General features: G+C 54.2%; 1 pseudogene across 1 annotated transcript in view; it reads right to left on the bottom strand.

Annotated features, from left to right (window-relative positions):
- Positions 1–14,923, bottom strand: part of LOC308605436 (methylosome protein WDR77-like) — a 524,245-nt pseudogene that overhangs the window by 310,496 nt on the left and 198,826 nt on the right. The window lies entirely within an intron of this gene.

The following is a 14,923-nucleotide window of genomic DNA, read 5'->3' as shown; positions in this document are numbered from 1 at the left end:
TAAGGCATCTCGCGCAGCCAGGGTCTCGGGGCCCTGAGGGCTGAAACATTTGCCCCCCTCCCCCATGTGCACTGCAAATTGCATATCCCTGTGCATGCAGGTGCCAGTCGTGTGAGCTGAACTTTGCATATGTTATGCATACAGGTGCCCTAGGCGTGCACTGCAATGTTGCCTGACTGCATGCAACTGCCTCACGCATGCACAGTGCTTTAACTTGTGCTCAGGTTCTGAATGCATGTTGCTTGTTCCTGTGGGTAGGGATGCTATATATGTGCAAGCTTACAAGCGCCACATGTGTGCTGAATGCTGTGCGTCACTTGTATGTAGGAGCCACATATGTACACTGCAGTGTGGTATGTTTGGTGCATACTCTGGTGTCAGCTCGACAATGTTGCATGTCCCTAGGCACGGGTATGCTACACGTGTGCAGTGTGTTACATGTTTTCCTGAGCGCCTGTCTATTCCCTCAAGTGCCTTTCCCTGTGCCAGGGGCGCCCCCATGTTGCATATGTTTGTGTAGAGGCAGCAGAAACGTACAGACCCTCCCCCTCCCCATCCCGGCAGTGTGCCCAGGAACAGTTGGGTGGGGCCAGAGCCCACATGGTAAAGGCGGTACTCAGGGAGATGCCCATGGCTCAGGACCCTGGTCCGGTGGTTTGTGGCCTGGGCATGTTGCCACCAGGAAGGTGGGCAGACCAGGGACACACCACTTCCGCCAAAGACAAGTAGGTTAATCCCACAACTCTGGTCAGAGGAGTAGCCAGCAGGGGGCAGCTTTGCAATGAGGGTGGGACGGTTTCAGGGACTCTACTTTTTGAAGGTTCTCTGGCCAGGAGGGGGCCAAACCTAGAGAGCAAGGAAGTCCCCAGTCCACCCAATCCCAACCCCACCTCTCCACTAAAGCCCCTTGAGTTGTGCCTCCCGGGAGATGGAGCAGGATAAGACCACCTCTCCCCAGGGGCAGTACCAGAGAAAAAGCCCCGTTCTCTCCCTCTGTCTCTCGCCTCTCCAGCAGTCTCAGTGACATTTGTTGTGAGTGATTGTGAGAGATTATCCACTTTAATGGAAGGAGGTAATAAGGAGTGATGAAGGAATCTCACCCATTACCTTAAGGGAATTTATGAGGCCGGATGAGGCAGGGAGGAGGGCTGGCACTTTTCCTTTCCCAGCAGGAGCCCAAGGAGACCTGTGCCTTGGGCCTAGCACTGGCAGGCAGGGCTCCTGGGTTCTTGCTGGGCACCCTCAGGCACACCCCGGATCTCTGGGTTCGGAAGTTCAGCCGCTGCTGGGAAAGCCAAGCCAGGCGAGCCTTGCCATCTGCATGGTGTGTTGAGAGCCACCCCAAGGGCAGTGGGAGATCCCAGGCCTCCTTACTCGGGCGCTGGGAGGGGCAGTGGGGTTGCTGGGGTTGAGGTCCTAAGGAGGTGGGCAAAGGTGAGGAGAGTGGTCAGGACATGGGATACCCACAAGGATGTAAGGACAGGCCCTCAGAAGTCTCCAGGACCCTGTCCTTCACAGCTCCAGCCCCTTCCACTCCTACAGGGAGCCTGCCTTCCTCTGTATGAATATTCATGACATTAGCATACTAGAGACCCAGAGCCCAGAGAAACCCGGGCAGGTCTCTTGCAGATGTGATGCAGCTGGATCCCTGAGGCTTTCCCCCTCCCCCCAGTATCCAGCTGGGTTCAGGGTAACGGGAGGGCTGGCTCCGGAGAGACAGCAGGGTTTTGTCTGTTTCTCTGTGCCTTGGAAGCCCTCAGAGTTCTAGACCCCATTCTTTCAGCCACAAAAACGTATGCCCTAGGAAAGACAGGTGGCCAGACAGAGTGAGGGACTGACAGAGATGGTACCCCATACCTGGGGGCTCATCGGGGCAGGGTGGGGAGTTCAGTAAGGCAGGAGGGGCTGTGGGAGCTGGGTGGAGAGAGTTGGACCTCCCAGGGGTTGTGCAGGAGCAGGCTAGATTAGGTCAAACCTCTGGAAGGCTCTCCCCGAGGTGCCTCCCTGCACTGGGGCTTCCCCACCTCCTTTCCCAGGAGCCCCTGCCCTTCTAGACTCACTCTGGTGATAATGCCGCCCGGGAGGACTTGGAGTAATTACAAATCGTTTCCATATTCAAATCCAGCTGGTTGAAGAGAAATTACTTCTCTGACAACCCTGGCAGGGGGTGGAAAGAACAAGTCTTAGCCCCAGGAGGGCCTCCAGGGAGCTGGGGCAAAACCTGGGCAAGGTAAGGGGCACCGGCCAGAGCCTGAGCACAGAGATCCTGCGCAGAGTGAAGAAACAGCTCCCAGCAGCTCCCCACCACGCAGACTGGACAAGGACAATGATTCCAGCTCTTTATCCCCATTGGGGCCCCTTCTGGGACCTCTGAGGGGATGGCGGGGACCAGTCCCACAAGGGCAACTAGAAGTCAGGCTGTCTGCTTGCTCTCATACTGCCGTGCTAGGGTACCTTGAGAAAATCCCTTCAGCTTTCTGAGCCTCTGTTTCCTTATCTACGAAGTGGTATAAATGATCTCACCTGCGCTCCAGTAAGATAAAGATATGGATTAGCAAGAGTTATGCCCCTGAAAAGGGCCTTTTAAAAATAATTGTTTGGGCTTCCCTGGTGGCGCAGTGGTTGAGAGTCTGCCTGCTAATGCAGGGGACGCGGGTTCGAGCCCTGGTCTGGGAGGATCCCACATGCCGCGGAGCGATTGGGCCCGTGAGCCACGACTACTGAGCCTGCGCGTCTGGAGCCTGTGCTCCGCAACAAGAGGCCGCGATGGTGAGGGGCCCGCGCACCGCGATGAAGAGTGGCCCCCGCTTGCCACAGCTGGAGAAAGCCCTCACACAGAAATGAAGATGCAACACAGCAAAAATAAATAAATTAATTAATAAAAACTCCTACCCCCAACATCTTAAATAATAATAATAATAATAATTGTTTGATTACCAATTAACTTGTATTTTTGCTAACAGTAACCACCACCAGTAGCCCAGTCAGGAGGGAGCCCAGCCCTTAGTGGAGCAGCACAGGAGAAGATGGCAGGTCGAGGAGGGGAGCGACCCCAGCCTTGCCCGCTTGGCCTCAGCTCTGCCTCTTGCTGCGCCAGCCACCGCTATGCTTCATTGCCCCTTAAACAGATGAGAAAATGTTCTTCTTCCCTTCGCAGTGATTTATTTGGCCCAGAGCCTGGGCAGGTTTCCTTCCAGCCGGTGGGACCTAGGAGCACCCTTCCCTCAGCCCCTGCCCTCCATTGCCACCCAGCCAGGCACCTACAGCAACCCAAAGCTCTGGGTACAAAGGTCTCCTTCCAGACCCCCACCCCCACTGCAGACACCTATCAGGAGCTCATAACATGTCCCCAAAGACACCCAAATCCATGTGACAGTCTTCTACCAGGGTCTGCCCCAGAGCTCAGTGCTCTGGCTGCCAGGGCGGGGGTATACTGGAAAAGACTGGACTGGCGGGCCCTCTCTGCCTGCAGGAAGTCCTGCGTGTCTAGCTTCCTGCTGCAGATGCCAAATGGGTTAGGAGACTGGGGCAACCCAGGCTGGATGTTTGTCATTTTCTTGGTGCTATAAATTAGGGAGAAAAGGGAGGATTAGTTGCTTCCCAGAAGGTCAGTGCCTGGTTTGTGTACAGCCCTCAGGGCAGTGCCTGCATTCTCTGGCCCCTAGCCCCTGGGGCAGAGGATAGAGAAGAACTTTAGGGTCCTGGGTGATTTTTACATACATGTCTTATACTGGAGGATGTGCACAAGACACCTGGAGGGTATGCACAAGAAGATGACTTCACTCATTCATTCAACAAATATCTATTAAACGTTTACTATGTTCTAGGCACCAGGATACAGACCATCAGCAAGTCCCATTGCTTCTACCTCCCAAAATATCCCAAATCTATTCACTCTTCACATCCCCACTGCCAACACCAGGATCCAAGCCACCAACATCTGGTGCCCGAACTCTCCCTTATTTAATCTCCAGGTTCCCACTTCTACTTCTCCATCCCAATCCATTCTTTGGAGCCCACTGAGCCATCTTTTTAACATGTAGATTGCAGCACCCCTTCTTAAGGCCTCCAATGGCTTCCCACTGCATTTAACACCATGACCTTCCAGGTCCTGCATGACCAGGCCCTTACCAACCTCTCCAGGGCCATTACCCCACCCCCACACTATGCTCAAGTAGCACAAGTTTCCTTGCTGTTCTTGTAAAACTCCAAACCCTCCTCCTCCCAGCACTTTGCATGGCTGACTCCTTCTCAGCAGGAAGATCTCAGTTCCAATATCGCCTCCTCCTGCAGGCCTCCCTGATGACACTTCTAAAGCAGCTTCCCCCCTCCCCGCCCGGACCTGCACCGCTCCAGTCGCTCCATCCCATTGCCTTGTTGTATTTTCTTCCTAGCACACATTACTCTGAAAATATGTTGTCTATTTACACCCATGTCATCTGTTTCCCCCACTGGTCCATGAGTTCTGTAAAGGCAGGGACCTTGTCCATCCATTCACCATTGGATCCCCTGGCACAAAGCACGATGCCAAGTACATGGTAGGTGCTCAGCAAATGTTGAGGGAGTGAATGGTGACAGGACAAGCATAGACCCTGCCCTCAAAGAGCTTCCAGTCTGCAATCTTCGATCAATGTCTGTCCAATAAAATTGTGTTTTACAGTTTCCCACGTGATGAACTGGAAAGAGTTCAGGCCCTGGGATCACACAGATCTTGACTCCTGCTTCTGTTCCTCACTGGTTGTGTGACCTTGGACAAGTCACTTATGCTTTTCTCTTCTGTAAAATGGAAGTAATGATCCCAACCTAACAGAGCTGATGTGAGTCACATGAGACGATAAAGAGGAAGTGCCTCACGCAGTGTCAGACACAGGGAGGTGTCATCTGCATGAATGTGGGCCCCTTTCAGACTTACTCGGGGCTGCAGGCTGTTCTAGGTTCTGGGGGTCATGGAGATGACTCAGAATGGGGCCCTGACCTTGAGGCCTTCCCAGTGCCCCCTTCCTGAGCCCCATACCAGCTGGAGTTCTCATCTGCTGAGATCATTGCAGCGAAGGAGGCAGCGGGAGCCAAGGTGTGACCAGGACAGTGTGCGTACATGACCCCTGCAGAGAAACTGAATCCGGATCCACTTCTCTGCAGCACCTCCTCTCCTTATTTGGAAGCCCCTCTTTTCTGCCATTCTTGTCTGTGTAAACACACACACACATACACACAGATGCATATACAGACAAACACTTTACACAGTCGCTGTCCTACAGACATATACACTTGACTGGGGTACACAGGTATATAATTAACCAACACACCCAACCCCAGGACATGACCCCCTCCATTTTTCTGGTGCAGCAGGGACCTGTCTGGCTTATCTATCAGTCCTGTCACGTCCTGCTCTAGACTGAGGTCAGAGACAATCCCTCCCAGTTGACAGGAGGCAGCCCAAGCACTCCCCTTGGTAAATTCTCTCACACTCCCTGCTGCTGCAGGCCTTAGGGGCTAGGAGCCCTGGCAACAACTCGGGGTTGGGTGGGGGGAATCCCTTGGGGAGGGCCTGGGACACTCGGCAGGCACTGGGCACACTGGCAGTCAGGGGGTCAATGTGTTCCCATCGTCTGAGACGCCCCAGGTTCTCTCCCTGCCCCCAGGTGGGCTCCGTGTCACCTGGATCCTGCTGAACTGGGCTTGTGTCAAGTCGGACCCCACGAGCATGAGCATAGCAGGCAGGGTGGGGGTGACCTAGAGGTCTAGAGGGACCAGCTCATCCTGCGAATCCCCTCTGTGGGCCTGACACTGTGCCGGCTGTTTTTAACTTATTGTCACAATTAGCCCCTGGAACGACCCTTTAAGTTGGTAGGGTCACTCCCATTTCACAGATGAAGAAACTGTGGCTTAGAGAGAGGCAGAGATAGAACCCATGCCTCCCCTCATTCAGTAAGGCCCTGCCTGAATCCTGCCTCATCCTTAGCCTCCTTGCTACCCGCCAGAGGACAGACCAAACGCCAACTGTGGAAAATAATTTATTTCAGGATTAGAGCTGATCTTCCAGAGAAGACCAGCTCCCTCAGGGTGAGAGATCTGAGAGGGGTCTGACTCCCAGGGCCTCTTCCCTGAAGGGAGAGGCTGAAGCCGGACACCTAGATTTGGGGGAGACAACCGGAGTTGCTGAAGGTGTTGGGAAGGATATGGCACAGGCCCGCTGACACTTTACACACTTGCCTGGCAAGTACAACCGCCGTTGCCACAGACACCACCGCATGGGGACTCACCCCAGGAGGACATCATTCATGCTTAAGCATACACCACCTCATGCTGGCAGGAGAGCAATCACTGCCAGGTGAGCGGCTGGGCCTACCTCACTGCCGACCCTGGTGACTCTGACCTCTGGGGTCTCAGGCTTGGAGGCGAGGCCTGTGGCTGAGGCAGGGGTTGGGGGTCAGGGGAGGAGGGGAAAGGAGGCTCCTGAGTGCTGTGGTTGGAGGGGAGAGGCCCTGGGATGCATCACTGAGCCAGTGTTCTGCATGTCAGAGTGGGAGTGAGCGGGGCTGAGCTTGGGTACACGTGTGGGTGGTTGTGTGCGTCAATGCGTGGGGGGAGAGTCTGTGTGTGTATATGGTGTGCCTGCCTGCAGGTTCTGTGTGTGTCTGCCTAGGCCTTGTACGTCAGAAGCCGGGGCCTGGCTCTGGGGATGTCTGCTCTGTGTGTGTGTGTGTGTGTCTTTGCGTGCAGGGTGTGTGGTGTATTCGTGCACTGATTTTTCTGTTTGGGTGTATGTGTGGTGTGGAATGCATACTTGTGTGTGACACTGGGATTTGTGCACCCCCTCAGTGTCCGGGTGAATGTGCCGGGTGTTGACAGGGCAGTGTTTGGTGTTGTTGGAGTTTGTGTGCAACCAGAGGGTGTGGCGTTTCTGTTTAGTGTGTGCTTTTGAGCCTGTGTGTGTGTGTGTAGGAGAAAGTGCTTTCAGGCTTGCGCGTGTCTGTGTGTCAGTGTTTGGTACGTGTCTGTGCCAGCCTGTGGTGTGTGTTCCTGCATGCACTTGGAGCTGTGGGCAGGCCTTCAATTCCCCAGGGGGCCTGTGTGTGTCATACTATTTGGTGTGTGTCTGTGGGCGGTTGTGGGCCTGGGTGTTTTATATATATATATGTATATGCCTAGATAAGGGGTGTGCATTAGTGTGTTGCGTGTGTCTGCTGATCTGTACTCATGACATGGTGATTCTTGTCATTGGGGATTTTTTGAACTAATTCTTGCCAGGAAGCCCCCGGGGACACACGGCACTCCCAGCCTGAGACCTTGGCGATGCTCCCCACTCCCAACCAACTTGGTGAGCTCTGCGCCTGCCTTTTGGAGGCGGAGCCCTCCTGAGGGTACCCAGAAACTGCCAGGCCACCGGGGCAAGGTCACGTAGCTGCAGGAACGGCCTCCCCGCACCCCTCCGCTCACAAAGGGCACTCCCGCCGAGGCTGCCGCGCACCCCGCGCCCCGCCCAGGTCTCCCCTAAAATGAATTTTCATTTCCACTTGGGGCGGGCGGCGGTAAGGAGTCCGGGGCCCGCCGTGGAGGCGGGGGTGCCGAGCCGCAGGATCGCAAAGCCGCGGAAGGCAGCGCGGATTTGAATTTCAAAGGCAGCTGGGGCCCAAGTGCGTCTGCGTTGTGCGGTTGTGTGTGAGGAGCTGATGTGTCCGCTCACGCGCCTGCGTGTGTGGCGTGTGTCTGGGTGGACGTGCTTTGTGACTGGGTCTCTGCGGGGATGGGGCGAGCCCGGCGTGGGCTGCGAGCCAGTAACTGGGATCACGGAGGTCAGGGTCTCCATTCACTGCGTGAACATCCACGGGAGCGTGTCGCGCGTCTGTGCGCGCTGTGGGCAAACGTTTGCCTCTGAGAGCATGTGTTTCCAGGACGAGTCCGCCCGAGCGTGTCTGTGTCTGTGTGTGTCCGTGTTCCCGGTCCTGCGTGTGTCTGCGAGTGTGCCAGTGCGTCTGGGTGCTCGCTGCCTATGTCACTGAGGGTGTGTCGGTGTGTCTGCGCTCACGTGTGGACGAGCGTTTGCCCCAGTGAGCCTAGGGGGCGGGTGTTTGTAGGAAGGAGTCTGAGTGTGTCTGTCCCTGTGTGTCCGCGCCCAGCGCCTGCACAAAGCTGCGATCGTGTCCCTGCGTTTGTGCACTTAGGTGTCTGCATCATAGTGTCTCCGCCGGCGTTGGCGCCCACGAGTGTCGGTGTGTCTGTGCAAGGGTGCAGGAGTGGGTGTCCGTGAGCGTGCGCTGGGGGCACAGGCCCGACGCCCACAGCCGCCCGTGCCCCCAGCGCTGTGTGTCCTCTACACCGCCACTGGGCCTCTCTGGGCGCCCGCGGGAGGCTGAGGGAACGGCCCTCTCCTCACAGGGACCCCGGGCCGCCAGCCCGGGGCACGCCCCAGACCTCTCCTCCTCCCAACCCTGGTCTCCCGGCTCGCTGACCCGCGCGGCGCTCAATGGGTTCTCGGAGGCAATGGCCGGAGAGGATGAGCCATTAGCCCGAAGGGCGGAGCGGCGCCCGTTTCACGCTCGCGCTCTTCTGAGGCCGTGGCGGGTGGGGGGGAGCTCATCCGTCTTGGGCAATGGGCTTGCGCGGCTCTGAGATCTTCGCCGACATGTGGCTGCACTGAGATTCAAGCTAGAGCGCAGGAAGGACCACCAGGATACCAAGGCGGTGCCGACTCCTAACAAGCACATGCGCACACGAGCCCTAACTCAGACGCGTCTGGGCACATTCCTAAGCACGCCTAACATAGCCAGGCGTGTGAGACAGGCCCCTGACACCGGGCTCAGAGGGCAGGACCACGGATGCACACCCAGAGACCGGCAAGGTTGTGAGCACATTTCACTCACTTGAACAGCCTCGACTCTCCCTGGGTTTTGGACCCTGTTGGGTGAAGAACACCGTGGCTCAGAAGTGCTAGAGAAGAGGGGCGGCCTGAATCACTCCATGTTCCCTTTACTCTGTCAGGCCCCAGTTTGGGCCCTGACAGGGACGGTTCACTCTGCATCCTATCTCCCAGAAGCTGGGGGGAGGGGGCACAAAGACCCCAAATCCAGTTATTCCTGGTCATTCCAATAATGTGTGGTCCCATAGCCAGAGGCAGACAAGAGCCAGTTGCTGCCTCGTCCTGGGGGGCCCCCCAGAGGCCTGACTAGGGACAGGGAGGTGACATCAGGATGCCCAAAGGACAAGAGAAGAGGAACTAGGGATGAGAAGATGATTTCAGGTCCTCCTTCCCTGACAGATGGGGAGCATTTTGGGGAGGGGAGGGGCCAACCCCTCCCAATAAGCCTCAACAAGGGGCCTGGCACCAAGGGGCTGCTCCAGAAACACTAGGGACAGAATGAAGAAAAGAAATAAATGAGTCAGAGAAAGCAGAGGACCACCTGAGGGCTGAGGGAGCCCTATACAAAGGCAGAAATAGTATATTCATGCTCTGTACCTGTGTGTGTGTGTGTGTGTGTGTGTGTGTATGCAGTTGTTTGGGGGAGGACACGTGAAGCTGGAGATTAAGCTGGAAATATCTCACTGAGGGTCTTGTAAGCTAAACTAGAGGTAGATTTTATTCTGAAAGCAAGAGATCTATGAAGAGCGTTGGACAGGAAAGAATCATAGTCAAGTTTGTTTAAGGAAGGACACCGGGCAACTGGAAGGTGGATTTGAGGAGTCAGGATTGGAGAAGGCAACTGGTTAGAGGCTCATTCGATCATTCATTCATTCATTCAACAAATATTTAGTGAGAGCTTACTAAAAATGTCTGGCACTGAGCGAGTGAAACGGATACAACCTAGGATCTCAAGGAACTCCTAGAACCTGACAACCACATAACTGCTGTGGTTATGTGGAGTTTACCTTCCAGTGGGGGAGGGGAGCCAGACACAAAAGCATAAATACATGGCATGTGAGTGTTGCTAAGTACAAAGAAGGAAGACAGTGCTGGGTAAGGAGGCAGGAGAAGTAGAGGAGAATGGGGGTGATTTGGGGTAAGGTGGTCAGGGAAGGTGTCTCTGGGAAGGTGACATCCAAGCAGAAGGAGGTGAGGGATATTTGGAGGAAGAGCTGTCCAAATAGGGGGAACTGCAAGTGCAAAGGCCCTAAGGAGGAGTGTGCTATTTACTCAGATGGGGAAGGATTTGTGGGAAGTCGATATTTTCTATTTTGGACACACTGCATTGAGGCGCCTTCAGGACATCCAGGGATGGTGACCAAGAAACAGGAGAGATTTGGGTAAAGATAGGGATTAGAGAGAATGGAACCTTGGGAGCTAATGCAGTAGGAGAGATTAAGGATACACTGCAGGGAGAAGAATGGAGAACAACCTGAGGTGTGAGAGTCAATTTTGGAGAGACCGGCTGCTAGGGGTGGAGAGTGGGCATGGGGACAAGGTGACAAAAATGGCATCCCCAGAACGGTCCTGGTACTAGCTGCCCCTCCTCCCAGTCCTGTCTGGGCCCACAGCCTCTCCTCTCTTGCCAAACTACCCTGCTGCCTGGGAGAGAGCCAGGGAAACAAGCTGGGTTATTGACAGGAGCCCCTTTCGACATGACCTCCTGTGGTCCCCTGGGCTCCGTCTGCCCCATTCTGGCCATCAGACCCAGGCTTTAGTGCTTCCTTCCTCTCCCTTGCAGCTGAAACCTCAAGCAACTCTGCAGCCCTCTCAGATGTTATCGGTCCTGGGGAGTAGGGGAGCCCGGACTGAGAGTCTGGGGGGCCACAGACTAAGTCTTAGGTTGCTCCCGAGCCTCAGTTTTCCCTTGTGTTGGGATTTGTAGAGACCTTCCAGACCTAACATGGTTATAATCTCTGAGGCTCTTCCATCACATTTCAGATGGTTTCAGTGGTGTGCTGGTAACTGTTTAACTGGCTCTGGGTAGGGAGTAGGGAGGTGTAGCCTTGATTTGTAGCATTTGTCAATTTCCCTGGTGTAAAGCCTCCCATGATGGTCAATTTCAACTACTAACATGAAGTCAACTGGTTGGCAAAAACCCTAAGCATTTACAATGGGCTCTCATAAGCTGGATGAGCTGGCTCCGGCACCTTTGCCAGACCCTTTCCAGAGAGATGGAAGAGGCAAAAAGCCTGGGGTGGGGCATAGGGGTGTGTGTGGTATCTGCCGGCAAGTGAGGAGGGAGAAAAGCTGGGCTTTCTAGCCTCCCCATCTTCCTCTCAACACCGAAGTCATTCCTCAGGGAGAGGCTCAGAGCCTCTTGTCTGCCCCCATTGCTCCTCCAACTTTAACCATTTGACATCCTTCCTAGGCTTTCTACCTACTGCATTTCCTACTCAAAAGGGGTCTGGTACCCACGACCTCTTCCACTTTCCCCTCCTCCCTCTCAAAGGGGCACCTTTACTTGGAAACAGAGGCCAGACAGCCACAGGCCATGTCATAAGGACCCGTAGTCAGGCCACAGCTGTGGTCACTATAGACAGGTGACCCAGATATCTGGTGAGCTCTGCCACCAGCTCCCAGGACGTTCCTCCCCCTACCTGTCCTCAGTTTCCCCATCTGAAAGATAGGTAGCAAGTGCTGGCCTCTCCAAAGGCTCTTTCAACTGTGAGATCCTGCAGTCTCTACCTTTCCTTGTCTCAGCCCTGATGGCAGCTCAGGGCCTCCTCTCTCAGACACATTTCCCCAGCCTCCTAGACCCTCCCTGCTCCAGTGGCCCCCCACTGCCTCTGGCTCCTCAGGCTCCCCGATAAGGGGCCCAACTAATTACATTAGGATTTCATGTCAATTAGCAAACAATTACACGGGAAAATTGGTGCCTAATTTGGAGCAATAACAACAATTCCATTGGACATCTCCACTGGCCAAGGCGAGATAGCTGCAGACAAGACTGCTCACCAGGCCTGGCCCCATCAGAGCCCCTGCAGGATGGGAGCTGGCTCTCAGCCCTGACCTGAGCCGAAGCCTACAGTTCTCCTTTAAGGATCTTTCTTTGAACAACTTTGTGCTGATGACATGGTCTGCCCAGGCCTTTGTTAAGTGAAGGTTATAGAGGAAAGGAGGGAAAGTGGGCAGTGGGGACAGAGGGGAGCTGAGGCAGACAGGGCCTCCTTCACTGAGGAGGCGGGGAGGGTTTGGGGAGGCAGGGAGGAGGGGAGACATGGTGGGGGGGGACAGTAATTAACATGAGCAAAGGCTTGGATGCTGGAGTGGGTGATGTGAGCTCAAGACTAATGGAGAAACCAGCTGGGCCAGAGCACAGTGGGTGGGAGGAGCTGAGGCCACAGAGGTAGGTAGGGTCAGACTGGGAATGCCATTCCAGGGGATTGAAACATTCTCCTGGAGGCCTAGGGAGCCCCTGGGAGCTCAGGCGAGGAGGAGGAGGAGGAGGAGGAGGAGGAGGAGACTGTGCTGAGACTCATCTTGGGTTCCTGACCTTGGACCACCAGCAACTACCCATCTCACCCACAGCTGCTGTGGGGTCCCATCTGATCTCCCCTCTTAACATCTCTGTAACCCACTGCCTTTGTTCAGGACCACAGACATGTAACAGTAGCTGCTAGTCTTGTCCCTCATCTTCTGACAGTACTTTCCCCAGGTGATCACCCTGAAGAACAAATTCAACCATATTCCTCCTTTGCTTAAACCCCCACTGGCTCCCCAGTGCTCTCGGGATAAAGTTCAAACTCCTTACCTCAGCATTCACTGCCTTTTACCATCTGACCCCTGTAGACCCCCCAGCTTTCCCTTTCTTCCTGCCTCCACATCCACCCCATGTCCCAGGATCTAGACCCCATTTTCTGACCCTGCCAGCCTCTTTGTCACCTCCCAGCCTTTGACCATGCTATTCCTTCAGCCTGGATTTCTCAGTGAATCTTTCCAGGCCCCCTCCTCTACCTCCCAGATTCCTCCAGAAAGCATCAGTTCTTCTCTCCTTTGGGCTCCCTTTGCACCCTCCTTCTGTGACACTGTAAACTCTGTTTCAGAGCTCTTAGCACCAGCATCTGCTTGTCCCACTGGACTCAGAGCTGCTCATGGGCAGGGCCTGGAGCTGATTTACTCCGTGTCTCCTTCCTCAGCACCAAAAGTGAGCAAATAAAGGAGACAAAGGGATGGGAGAAAAACTTTTTCCCCTGAGGGTGGTAGGAAAGCTGAGGCAGGGACCCAGAGAAATATTCATGAATCTGGTGATGCTTCACTTAGAAAGGAAAGCTGGGTCAGTTTTCAGCCCTCTGTCTGCTAGAGCCAAGCCCTGCCCCCATCCCTCCAGGGTTTTTTCCCAAACATCCTTACAGAGCCTGGAGTACCTCACTTCAATCCACTCTTACTCAGGTGTTTTCACCTCTGCTTTCAACAAATGAGATAAAGAAAGCCCCTACTAAGCCAAGGATACCCCACCCCCAAAAAGGCAGTTCTCAGGAGGGCAATGGCACAGTAAACTGAACTGCAGCGTGAAGGACTGTGGGCAGACTCAAGGAGGAACTTCCTGACCATCAGGGCTCAGCCCCTAAAGTGATCCCTAAAGGAATGACAAAGGGAGAGGGGCGGGGGGCCTTGGCCTATCCAAGGGAGACCAAACAGAGGCCAGGGATGGATACGCAGACCTTCCTGGAGGCAGGGGGATACCTGGCTGACTTTTCTGAGAGCTTGGTTCTCACTTGGGGGGGTTGCCACTCCATCTCAAGGCCCATCATTCACATTAATTACTGAGAAAAAGCTGATTTCTCCTCATTTCCAGACCTCAAATGACAGTATCATTAGGCTGGTAATGTTCAGAGAAATTGTGTGTGTCTGTCTTGGAACGTTTCCTGAGCCAGAATGGGTGAGGGTGCCCCCAGCGAGGCCTTGTCTCTAAGACACTCCGAGTGGCAGAGGGCCAATCTCAGAAAGAGATGCTGTGCCACCAGGGCAGAGGTGCTCTCCCTCTCTGGTGATGGTGATTAAACTATACCAGGCAATGGTGTGGGTAACAGCTCACACCACAAAAACCCTGCCAGATGTGGACAGAACCAGCAATTCCCCTCTGGTACTTACACAAGGACACAAACGTCCTTGAGTCAGCTGAACTTGAACTCAGGCCTGACAGTTGTCACAGGCCTTCCCGGTCTTACCTGGACTCTGTGCTCTGAGCTCCCTGCCCACCTCTGGACCAAGAGGCATCTGGGCACCACCTTGTCTCTGGGAAGGGCGAGTTGGCCATTGCCACACATTCCTTCCTCCCTCGGCCCCCTGAACATAAACATGAGCAGACCTCAAACAATACCTCACAGCCCTTTATATGCCTCTTCACACTCTTCATCATGTTTAACCCTCACTCAAACCCACTTATCATATGTGGAAACTGAGGCCCAGAGAGGTGAAGTAATTTGCCCAAATCCAATCCTCCGAGCTAAAGCTTGACTCCAGGTCTTCCCAATGTCAAAGTTTAGGCTGAAGACAGAGTCTTCAGTGAAATCCACCCAGTACACTGGGAACACCTCCTCTGTCCCTGCTCCTGAAACAGAGAATTGGACCCAAACAGACTCTGCCCTCAGAGCTGAGGTTGGTGAGGGAGAGGCAGGATGTAAAAATATAATTATAGCTCACTGTGATCTGTGCATGACACAAAAGAGGAGATACAAAAGCTTTATCCTCACCAGTAATCAAAGACATGCAAATTAAAATAATATGATGTAGTTTTACCTATTGAAATGAATAGTTTTTTTTAAAGATAGCACCAGTGTTGATGAGAACTGAAATCTGGGGCGCTCTCAGCCTCCATTGATGGAAGGGTAAAGGCCATTGGGCTGTGGTGTCAGGAGCTTTTAAAACAGACAGACCCCTTAGTGCTCTTAATCTACTTTTAGGAACTCAATCCAAGAAATAACCAAAGATGTTGAAAAAGAACCACGCATAAGGATGCTTATTGCCATTATTTATAACTGTGAAAAATCACAACCACCATAAATGTCTAGCAATAGA

This window comes from Mesoplodon bidens (genome assembly GCF_964165515.1).
Source record: "Mesoplodon bidens genome assembly, chromosome: 2".
NCBI lineage: Eukaryota > Metazoa > Chordata > Mammalia > Artiodactyla > Ziphiidae > Mesoplodon > Mesoplodon bidens.
The sequence above is the reverse complement of the archived record's forward strand: the minus strand, read 5'-3'. Positions and strand labels throughout refer to the sequence as shown.